Here is a 12,009-nt window from a genome sequence, read left to right as displayed (position 1 = left end):
ATGTGTGACACCCAGATCACAGCACACCCCACATGATCATGGGCCGTCTCACACAGAGTTCACGCCCTTCTAAGTAAGAAGAGACAGAGTGGTTTTTCTTAGGAGATTGTTAGACCCACTGGAATGTAGCTGGAGGATTTAGCAATGGTAAGGAATAAATATCCTACTTTCTGGGACAGCTGTCTTTCCTCTGCCTCCTGCCTCTCACCCCTTCACTCAACTTCCTCCTACCCTTTTCTCCCAGGGACAGAAGAGCATCATCCAAAGTCATGCACGGACAATAAACGTGTCCTACAAAGCCATTGCCTGAGTGGTCCCCAATTCTCACCTATCAAGCGACTTTTTAAGAAATGTGCAACATCAAGTATAGCCTTGAGTTGGATTGATCCACCATCCCATTTCATGATACTCTTCCCTTGACATGACAGAACACCAAGACAACCAGTTAAATTAATTGGAAAAAAAAAATCACTTCAACCAGCTGTTCAGCAGAGCTTCAATAGAACTACTAGGTTGATTGAATCATGCACTCAAAAAGAGCTTGCATAGGCGCAGCTGGAGTGAAATCCTTCTGTGACCTTGAACTTGAATCTTTATATCAACCCCAAACTCAAACTTTTTTAAAATAAAGATTCAAGATGGTGACATTTCCAACCATAAGCTCTCAGTTGGCTTCCTTGTCCAACTGAAGAGGCCAGCTTCATCAAGTCCAAGGGCTGCTCTCTCCTGAAATAGAGGTGTATTCTCTTTGAGTGCACTAATGGGAGCATTAATCCTGAACTGGAAAGCCTGGATCTAGAATTTACAAAGTCACTTTTAATAAGTTACTTGTGTGCCCCATGCCTCCATTTTCTCATCTCTAAAATGGGAATAATAGAAATGACCACATTGGGTTGATGAGGATCAAATAAAATAATTAATGAAAAATGCTCAATACTGCGACTGGCACACAGAAAGTCCTCAAGAAATATAACAGTTATTATCAACGTTAGCATTATTATTATCGATTGATGAAGTATCAAAATGGGTTTTTTGAAGGGAAATTTGGTGATAGCCAGTCCCATTTCTGGAAATCTCCAACTAAAAGAAATACGACATATATACAAGTTTTTTGCATAAGAATGTTCATGTAGCATTGTTTCTAATGACAAAAATGTGGTAATGACTCAAATATCCATTGACAGGGGAGTAGCTAAGTATCTCAGAGTCCATCCCTGAAGAGGCGCACTCTACCGAAGGTCAAGGGTGGGCTTCCCGCTGCCTGCTCAGCCCAGCCTACAAGGCTTCTGAAAATCACTACGGCCTCCTGTTTAGACTGGCAATCACAGCTTTCCTTCCCGCAATCACAGAACTTTCTCTGGAATGCTAATGAGATGATTTTGTTTTACTGGGAAGAGTGGATTTGTGTCACTCAAGCCAAACAGAAGAGACACAATCCCTGAAGAAGAGAATGAGTGGCTTGGTTGAAAGATACGCCGGTTCCTGGGATAACCTCAACTTGTTACTGTGACCTTTAAGTCATGGGGCTGGTGAGGTGGACCAAACAGGTCAAGACTTTGGCCATAGGTAACCCTCCTTAGAGCTTTTTACTGTGAGAGAAAGGAGGAAAGGCCATCTACTAGGCCATGTCCAAGCAGAGAAGTGGAATGACTTTCCCCATCCTTCATGACTCCTGAATTGCAATGCTTTGGTCTGTTCCCTGGGGTTTGTTTACTGTTCACTGCAGCCAGAAACCATAGGTTAGGAGTAGAGACAGGGCTCTTAGCCACTGTCCAACCTCATTCCTGCTGCCTTTGAGAGGAAGAATGCAAACAGTGAGGAGAAAGCCTCTGCGCCCCCTAGAGGCTAGAGTGTGCTATATACAGTGAGTGTGAAAGCACAGTGTGACAATGACAAGCTGTGAAGCAAGGAACAGTGAGCTGAGGTACAGGCAGGTCCAAGCCCTAACAGCCCTGAGGGGAGGCCATGAGACCCAGTTCACCCTCAAGAACCATTCTCCCTTGTAAGTCAAGTCCAACCTTTGTTCTTGCTCTTATTTCAGCACATTTTTTGATGAATATTGGCACCTAGAAATGAAGGGGATCAAGTCTGAACCTTGGCATCTCAGTCTTTGCCCCTGCAGCCCATTTCCCCATTAACAGAAACTGGAGTGTGTTCCCCATGCAGTGCCAGACTCGGCCAGCAGGGGTCCGCCATTAGTTGCTTTTAACCCCAAATGACCAGCTCTCGGTGATGGCTGCATGAATGATCTTAACATGAGAAGCTAATAGCTGTGGCTTGAGAGAGCAGAACTTATAGGTATAAATAATGCATCCACTTTTGTACTAAAGCTATAAAAAGCCCAGCCCACAGGGCATTAATTTTCCTTATCCACAATGAAGTACTTGGTTTAATTCAGTTTTCATGTTTACCCAGAAAATACATGAATAAAGAGAGCTACCTTAGTCCAGGAGCTTGGACTATCCAGATCTGTCTGGAACAAGTCACCAAGTTCTGTTTGGTCTCTAAAGAAGATGCTATGAGGACCGAAGGTGATACAATACAACAGAAAGAGTCTCAATCAGAAGAATGAGAAATTATACACTATTCCTGTATGGTGTGTCAAAATGCATTCCACTGTCATGAATAACTAATTAGAACAAATTTAAAATTTTTTTAAAAGTCTTAAAAAGTAAATTAAATGTCTCTAGCTTATAGAGACATTGTAAAGAAAAGCATGAGTTTAGAATTTCTGAATGGTTCTGAAGGTTGGTATTTCAAACTGTGAGCTCAAGTCTTTACATCACCCTTGAATATATTGTTGTTGTGGATTATTATTTGTTACAACAATTCTTAAATACCTATGGAAAGCATTGTGCTTTCTGGTTTTTAAAGATCTTTTACATACATGACCTCATGTGGTCCTTTCTTACAAGAAAAAAAATTGTTAGTCTCATTTTCTGGCCAATGAAATGGAGGTTCAGACAAGTAAAGAGAGTTGCCTGAAATCACACAGCTGGTAGATGCAGAACTGGCAATTTTTCATGCCAATGTAGCAATTGAAGTTCACATATATTAAAGGCTTTTTACATGTGCAAACATTTATATCATGCAAACCTGTTAAGAACTGTACTTTTTTCAACAATTAACCTGATTTTACTCATTACCATCTATTTATATCTTGTTGCTAGGCTGGACAGTAATAAAACTGTCATTTCTTTGAATTAATGGAATGCATGCTTTCACTAAGTACACATTCCTTCTCTTCAACATAGTCCTACTCTCTGTGTTCCATTTTTCTGTGAGGTAGCAGAAAGTGGTGAGAAACCAGTCTACTCAGATTCAAAAAATTTCCCCATCTCTAAGAGGCTACTGCTGTCAGAGAAAACCCAACTGTTTTCATCATCTCCATAACCTGAAAAGCTTAAGTCCTATTATTACTTTTTTTAGATGAGGAAATCATTGCAGAGAACCTAGCTTGCCCAAGTTCACAAAACTGTAAAGGTGGAGCTGAGATTATACCCAGGTAGTCCAGTCCCTACCAGGCTCACAATCACTGCAGATACTGAGTGAAAGACTGGCACGGAAAATGTCCTAGGAAGATCTGTAGAACTTCTCTGCAAGAATTCCAGTGGTTATGAAGACTAAATGAAAAGGAATATGTTATTGTACCTTGGAGAATAAGGCATTGGTGGTATGGGTTTTTAAAGCAGTCAAATGCAATATGGATTCAACTCACTTTACAGACAAGTTATGATTTTGATACCAACAACACTGAGCTGCTCCAGTCATCTTAGAATCTCACCCCATTTCCCCTCCCTGCCTTTTATTTAAGTTTAATGGTTTCAAGTACAACTAAAGGAACAGCACCTTGAGCCTGGCTACCAGCATACCAGAGATGGCCGTTACGGTCTATCAAAATCATTCCCCTGGACTGAGAACCTACTATGTTCCAGCATTTTGTAAACCGCCTCTAAAACTGGTACACCAGGTTACCTAAAGGGTGTCTGCTCTCTCTTCTTGCCACATTGGGTGCAGGTCACCGCCTCCCAGGGGTCTCCATAACCTGGTCCTGCCTTCCAGTTCCCAGGGCTGACCTGATTGGTTTAAAGGAAGTCCTGCCCTTTAGGTCGTGAGTGGTTCAGAAGCAAGCCTGTGACCTGCAAGAGCTTCTGTGAAGTTTCCTCTTCCCTAAAAAAGTCCATGACAGGGCCAGCCTCTCTTCTTTTCCCAAACAGTGCCCCACTTGACCTCATGGTCTGAGAAGGAAGCTTACCTAGAGCTGGAAAGCAGAAGGCCGCACAACGTGTGCCCAAAGCCGTCTGACATGAGGCTCCAGTCTTCACAGCAACTCCCCTAGGAAAGCCTTGCTTAGGGCCTTCTGCAGGTGAGGAAACCGAGGCTGAGGAAGGTACAGAACAAATCACCAAATAAATAAGCTGGAATTCAACCCAACACAGATCTGTCTGTCTCCAAAATCCAGACTATTCTTTTCTTTTTTCTAAGCATCCTTTTTTTTTAACCTTTATTTATTTAATTTTATGTGGTGCTAAGGATCAAATCCAGTGCCTCACACGTGCTGGGCAAGCGCTCCACCACTGAACCACAGTCCCAGCCCCGCAGGCTATTCTCGGTCTTCCCATTATGACCCCTTTACTTTGGTCAAGCCAGCGGGCCCACCCGTCCAAGGCGTGCCTTCTGCTGCTCTCCTCCCTTGTCTTCTTCAGGCAAGTCTCCCTATTCAAAATGCCTGCTTTCCTTTGAATCTTAAATGTCCCAAAGGCCCACTTATTAAAGACTCCATCCCCAGAGTGGCACTATTGGGAGGTGGTGAAGCCTACGGGAGGGAGGGCCTCAGGTCCTCAGGGCAGTGCACTTCACGGGACAGTGGGACCAACCCCTTCCTCTTGCTCTCTTTTTTGCTTCCTGGCCATGAAGTGAGCGGTTCAGTCCTGCCACGTGCTTCTGCCATGGCGTGCGGCCTTGCCGCAGACTCAGAAGCAGTGGGGCCAACCCAATCATGGGCTCAAACCTCCAAAACTAGGAGCCAAAATAAACCTTTTTTTGGTACAGTTTGATTTTCTCGGGTATTTGGTAGAGCAGGGAAAAGCTGACCGACACCAGGTCCTTGGCTCTTCTCTCCAACCCCTGATGTTCTTCCCATCCTCCAAAGCCTACCTCTAGGTCGAGCGCCTTGAATGTTCAGTCCATGAAACGCACTAGATCTGCAGCCCGAAGCCAGCTCTCACCTGAACCCCTGGCCTCATCATCTGTGCCCTAGGTTTGGCAATTCCCAAGTTTGTGTTGCTCTTGAGGGTTTTAATTTGCCAACATTTAACTCTTTGTCTTCCTGGGATCTATTTCACTGGGGGATACCTCTTTCCTTCCCGGTGCTGCATTCTGTATTCCTCTGCTCCCCACTGTGAGCCAAACTAGGCTCCTGTCCATTCCCAAGCATACTGGTTTGACTCGCTCTAATCTTTGCTCGGCTATCCTTCTGCCTAAAACATTCTCCTTGTCTTTGTGTACACCCTGTAGTATATGAGTTTTCCCACGTGCTTGATCTCCTTCAAGGCCTGTGGACTCTAGCAAGGAAAGACTCCAGGTGGTCTCATCTTGCTATCCTCCCAGCGCCTAGCATGGTGCCTGACCTAGGGACATGTGCAGTAAGTACATGTGGAATGGCCAAATGTATGAATGGATGGATTCTACTGATAGGAGAGAACTGAAACTCTGAGAACTCTCGGGACCACGGAAAAAAGTCTTTGAAATGGATCTCCCAAAAAAAGTAGTATTTTATGGTCAGTGGGACTTCACACTATTTTAAGCCATTTAAATGACTGTGGGTCTCTCTCATGTATTTTAAATAAGATTTAATTTTGGTGTTGTTCACAGGTAGTGCTGCAAGTCTGATTCCTTTTCTTAACAATCAGTAACACCATTAAATTAAACCCAGAATGTGTCAGCTCCATCCCTCCACCCCACTCCGCACACAAAGGCCTGACGGGGCTCAAGCAGCCTCTCCTCTCCTTGTCTTTCTTCTGGGATTGATTTTTCTATAGACAGTCTGGCTTGGGAGTGGATGGCTCTGTGTGGATAATTGAAATCCACAAACACATCACACTTGACAGCTTTGACCTTCTCTCCCGATCGGGTGTTAATAAGTTGGAAATAGGAGACACTGAAGTTTGGCCTCATCTCCCTGCCGTACCCTCAATCAACCAATAATGAAAAGTCAAGTATATTCAAAAGGCCAAGAAGGATTGAATGAAGCATTCACCCTCCTAACCACCCTCCTGTGCAACTCCTGAGTTTAAGAACAACAACAAAATAATAATTTAAAATGTTTCCTATTTTAAGAAAGTCCACCTGGAGAGAGGGTGTTGCCTCGTGCTTTAAAGTACAGGCACTGGAAGCAAGCAGTCATGCAGTCAAGTTAGACTCTACCCCTTTCAACTGGGGACAATGAGCAAGTTCCTGAGCCTCTCAAAGCACTGGTTTCCTCATCTATAAAATCTACCTTCAGTTTGGACTAAAGTCATAATGAAAAGATGCTCCCTAAAAATAATCTCTTAGGATCTGCACAAGCTCTGGCTTTCTTCCTACTGGAATCTCATTTTGCAAAGATGCTACTGAAGACCACCCTCTCCACTCTGTCCTATCCCACCCCAAGACAGAGAGAGAAACAACAGCGTGAACTGTAGAGAAGCATGAGCATGTGGGCTCTGCAGACAGATTGCAGGGTTTAGGAACTCCAGCTCCATCTAGGATGCCCAACCTACGCTGCTCGCCCCAACTGTCCCAGTTTTAGCCTCCATCTTGGATAAAGCAGGACATTTGGTCATCCTCACTCACTCCTTTCTGGGCTGTGATCCTGGCTAATTTTACCTCTCAGAACCTTGGGGATTTGAGTAATTTAAAATCATCCTTGTTAATTGGAATGAAAGAGCACCCTCTCCCAGAGAGTCAGCCAACATTCAGGGTCTGCCTCAATCTCCCGCGTGCACCAAAGGACCCATCCCATTCTCAGACCGATCTGCCTTTAAGAAGTTACCAGGTGCCTGGGCTCAAGGTCATCCTTTCCACTGGGATGGAGAGAGACTTACTGACCACAGTAGGCCACACATTCAGTTGACACCCTCACCTGTGTTTGATCTCCATTAAATCTTGACTGTTCCCAGGCCAGGATGCACCCAAGGACAAAGGAGGCCAGTAGGGTTGAAGGAAATGGGAATGTTCTTCCTAGGAGACCAGGTATGGGCTGGAGGTGAGCAGGAGGTGAGCAGAAACGGGGCCACTGCTTCTCTTTAATGAGCGCAGCTGATGTCTTCCCCAGGAGCGCAGCAACAGCACTAATGAACCTGAAAATCAATCCCTATTGCTGCGCGGGGTGTTGGGCCAGGTCAGCCCACAGCCTCGGCTTTACGACTCCGTGCCCTGAGGGAGCCTTCCAGAGCCACATGAATGTGAGGGGGCAGCCATCACATTCTGCAGTCACTGGCCTCTCCCAGGGTGGCTTTCTGTTTTTATTGCTAGCACGTTACAGTTTGTTGGGTGTTTGGAACTTAGAAACTTTTTTTTTTTTTTTAGGTAGACAATATCTCCATCTTCTAGATGGAAAAAAAAAAAAATCAAGGCTCAGGAAGTTCAAGGGATTTTCATAACATCTCATAGCTAGTAGAAAGGTGAGGACTGGCAGCAATGATCTTCAAATTCTGCCGGAGTTCTAGAAAAATGATTTTAAGTCACCACCTCCAATGTACATGCATAATTTATTTATAAGTTATAGACATAGGTACCGTATTAATATATTCAGTATGTCAGAAAGTAAACATTAAAAAGGAAGGAGCCATACATATCAGCAGAAGGCCCAGTACTTGTTTCTCTCACTCCAATAGATCATCTTGCACCATTAATGAAGGAGGCCTGTTGGAGACACAGGGCAGGTGCCTCCTATAACCAAGCAGGCAACATAAATAAGTGGAGTGAACTGAGTATAAAAGAAGCAACAGTCCAGGCAGGGCAAGAAATGGCAACTGATTCTCAACCTCAGTATTGGGTACAATGGGGAGCAGTGGGGACTGTGGCAAAAATGAGCAAATCTCCCATCTAAAGGGATCAGCTGCCACTCAGTCTCAGGAAACGGTGGCTGTATAAGAATATAGGCCGAGGGCTTCCAACTTTCAATTTTTCAATACAAGTCAGATATCTAGATTTGTATGTGCAATTATATAATTTTATGATGTTAGCCACTGATTTAACTCTTTTTTTTTTTTTTTCTTGAGGTCCAAGTGGGTCAAAATCAGATTTTGGATTTCCCAAGAGCAACCATTAGAATAAAGGAAAGAGCTCGACTTTTGCAGCCATATGGTCTTGACTTTGAACTCGATTTCTACCTTTAACAAGTAATTTAAACTCCCTGCGCTTCCGTTTTCAGACCAGTAAAATGGAAATAATGGGCTTCCTGGAGAGTTAGTAATGATGTATATAATGCTGTGCACCAGGCATTATTAAGTAACACAGTGCCTGGCACACAGCAGAGGCTCAATAAATTCTACCTAGTGAGGAGACCCTCTCCAAACCCAGCCTGCTGACTGCCAACGATGTTGTCTTTTCACCCTAAAAAGGTTTAAACAGAAATCCCCATCCCCCGTGGCCAGCTTTCAATCCTGTGCTTTGCAGAATTCATTCTGCCACCCTGAAAAGCAGTTTTTCCACCCTGGTCTCGGTGACCCAAGAAGAGTCCAGAAGCTGTAGGAATGAGCAGCTCTCTTCCTAGAAGGCTGTGTAGGAGGTACATGGGACAAGGGACGAGCCCTGGAATGGGAGTCAGACAATCTGAGCTGTCATCCTGGCTTTGCCACCAACCAGCCTGAGGACATAGACAAATGACTCATCTACCCTGGCTTCTGTTGTAAATTAGGAAAGTGGGCACAATGCTATCTACCTGGAGCATAACCTGGACCTCCTCAGCGGGCTCTCAGCCCTGAGGCTCACAATGCACACAACCTATGACCAAGTGTAGTGGGGAGAAGGCTGTCCCTTACCAGGCGATTCACTTCTTGGTGGGCATGACTGGTCTCCTACAATTTAAGTCTATTCTGACACTGTCCACCTGCAGGGGACATCAGTCCCACAGATCTAGGGTTCAATCCCACTTCAGAGCCAGGTGCAAGTCCAGGCTGTCACCTGTGCTGCTGAACCTTGCTTCTTTGGAGGTTACACTAGGTAGGCACATCGATGACCAAGTTAATCTCCAGTCCCTCTCCCTTTTGGGGGTCAATGGGTAAGGCTGAAAGCGGAACCTCTAATGACGTGGCAACCATCTCCCATCCCTAGGGACTTTTCAAAAGTCACCTATCAACATACACTCAGGTGCGCTTGAACAGGACTTATTATCATTCACCTTTATCACTCATATCATGTAGGAAATTCTGAGGGCTTTTGCAGGGGGACCAAGACCAAACATGAATCTCTTATTATAAATCACAGCTTGACACACTCTTCTCCCCCTGCTTCGTGCACTGGAGTCTGATCTCAGTGGCCTGCACGGCCGAGACACTTCCCCTGTGGTTTCCAGTAGGGTGCAGTGAATGAAATGCACCAATAGGTGATCAGCAGAAGAAGGAAAGAGAGAGGGGAGGGGTTACTCCCCCAGCGACCTCCATGCCTGCGGCCCAGTCAGTGGCTGTGCTATGGAAGACCACGGTTCCCATCAAGCAGCCCACTCCTAGATCCCCACTCCGCTTCAGCTGCCTCCCAGAGGCAGCTATAGACTTTTCTTTTGGTGGAAACAACTCTCCAGTACTGCTGGTCCCAGGAGAACTTACCACACTTATTCATTGCCCTTCCCCCTCCCACACTTTCATAAATGGTCCATGTTCCTCAATTACCCTCAGCTTGTCATCTCTTCCCTGTGGGATCCTGGCCATGACACTCATGGTTATCATGTTTTTTCACCTCAGAGACTAGGATATAGAAGCCACTCCAGCAGTGTTGTTGGAATTCATTTGAAATCATAAACTTTTCTGTCGTACCTTAGGCTGCCAGAAAATTCAGTTATCCAAATGACATTCCCTGAATGTCCCAGGCCATTGAGGTCCAAACACATGGATAGGAAATTAGTTCAATCACAAATGTTTGTGGTGAACCTATAATCTACCAAGTCCTGAACTAGCTCCTGAAGATCCACCTGAGGTCAAGCAAATATTCGTATTTTAATGGAATTTATAGTTCCAGAGGATCATATGGGAAATATTCTCCCAGGTGGACAACCTCTTTGTAAACCATGAGAACAACTGTCTGGCCAGAGCTCCCATTGTAAGAGGGCCCAAGGCTGCTCGCTTAGAACTTCAGGAACTTATGTTAGGTTTTTGCAGCCAACACCATGGGTTAGATTCCCCAACTCCCATACAGACTCCTAGCCATCTTCCAGTTGAGTAGCCATGGAGCACAGTTCTGGCTAATGAACCCTAAGCATAAGTCTTCAGGGAAGCCCTTGCTTCCCTTAGGTTTTAGTCAGTTTTTTGCTGCTATGACTAAATGATCTGACCAGCACAATTATAGAGGAGGAAAGGTTTATTTGAGGGGCTTACGGTTTCAGAGGTCTTAGTCCATAGAAGGCCAGCTCCATTCCTTGGGGCTTGAGGTAAGGCAGAACATCATGACAGAAGAGTGTGGCAGAGGGAAGCAGCTCACATCATCAGGAAGCAAAGAGGGAGAGAGAGTCTCTACTGTCCAGATATAAAATATATACCCCAAAGACACTCCCCAATTCCCAACTCTCCCGGCCACAGCCCACCACTTCAGTTACCACTCAGTTAATCCCACTGATTGGGTTGAGACTCTCACAACCCAGTCATTTCTCCTTCAAAACTCCGTGCATGTGAATTTTTGAGGGACACCACATCTAAACCATAACACCTTATAAATTGAAACAGGTCTACTGGCATAAACTTATATTCTTTTTTCCTCTTGCCCTTTACCTGCTTAGAACAAGAATGTAATGCTTGGAGACACCGTGGTCATCTTATACTGGGACAGCTAGCCAATACTCTAAGGTGGCAATGTAGAAAGAGAGGGTTCATATCATGATATCACTGAGATACTCCATCATCCCAGGAAACCCCATAAAAAACAAGCTCCCTTAGGGATAAACACCCCCCAAGGAAATAAGAAAGCCAAACTAGCTCTCAGTCTTATGTGGTTAATAGTCATACCAGAAAACTAGGAGTTAAAAGGTGAACTAGTCTTAAAGGAATCTACCGGAATGAGATAACTGGTTATCTATTGGAATGAGATAACTAGCCAGGAGAAGGAGCTGGGAAAGCCAGCTCAGCCTTGGGAGACTATGTGGTCAGCAGAACTGCCAGCTCCAACCAGACAAGGCGGGGTCTGCACCATTCTGAAAACAATACCACAGATTTTCCCAGATGATAAGGAGCAACTCCAGGTGGTGAGGGGAAACCCCAAAGTAATAACAAAGTAACCCCAGTTACCTTCACCTCATTAGCATAGTAAAAGGCACGCCCCCTCGTGGAGACACAAGATAGTAACAAGAGGTGTGAGCATGAAGAGGTGTGAGGGAGAGGCAGCCTCTGCTCAAATCCCACCTGTGACATCAAGAAGCCGAGTTCCGGGGCTGGGGAGATAGCTCAGTCGGTAGAGTGCTTGCCTTATAAGCACAAGGCCCTGGGTTCGATCCCCAGCACCCCAAAAAAAAAAAAAAAAAAAAAAAAAGAAGCCGAGTTCCCGCCGGCCTGCCTGGGTTTAAGTTCTTTCCAGGTCCAGCATTCATTTCTACAACTCTGGATCCAAGAACCCAAGGTTACTAACAGGGCTTTCGGTGGGTGACTAGGTCATAAGGGTGGAGCCCTCGTGCATGTAATTAGGGCCCTAATAAGGAAGCCCTGGAGACCTCCCTGACTCCTATCTACCATGTGCAGAAACGGAAAAGGTGGGGGTGAATGAATCAGGAAGTGGGCCCTGGCCCTAGTGGCAGCGGCTGGAATTGCAGGCAAGGAGGCAATG

At 45.2% G+C, this 12,009-nt stretch overlaps 1 non-coding gene across 1 annotated transcript; it reads left to right on the top strand.

Annotated features, from left to right (window-relative positions):
• Positions 1-11,621: 11,621 nt before the first annotated feature.
• On the top strand, positions 11,622-11,695 carry Trnai-uau (transfer RNA isoleucine (anticodon UAU)). Its single transcript has one exon. It is a non-coding gene; the product is annotated as a tRNA-Ile (tRNA).
• Positions 11,696-12,009: the final 314 nt, after the last annotated feature.

The sequence above is a fragment of the Sciurus carolinensis genome, chromosome 11 (assembly GCF_902686445.1).
Source record: "Sciurus carolinensis chromosome 11, mSciCar1.2, whole genome shotgun sequence".
Taxonomy (NCBI): domain Eukaryota; kingdom Metazoa; phylum Chordata; class Mammalia; order Rodentia; family Sciuridae; genus Sciurus; species Sciurus carolinensis.
The sequence above is the reverse complement of the archived record's forward strand: the minus strand, read 5'-3'. Positions and strand labels throughout refer to the sequence as shown.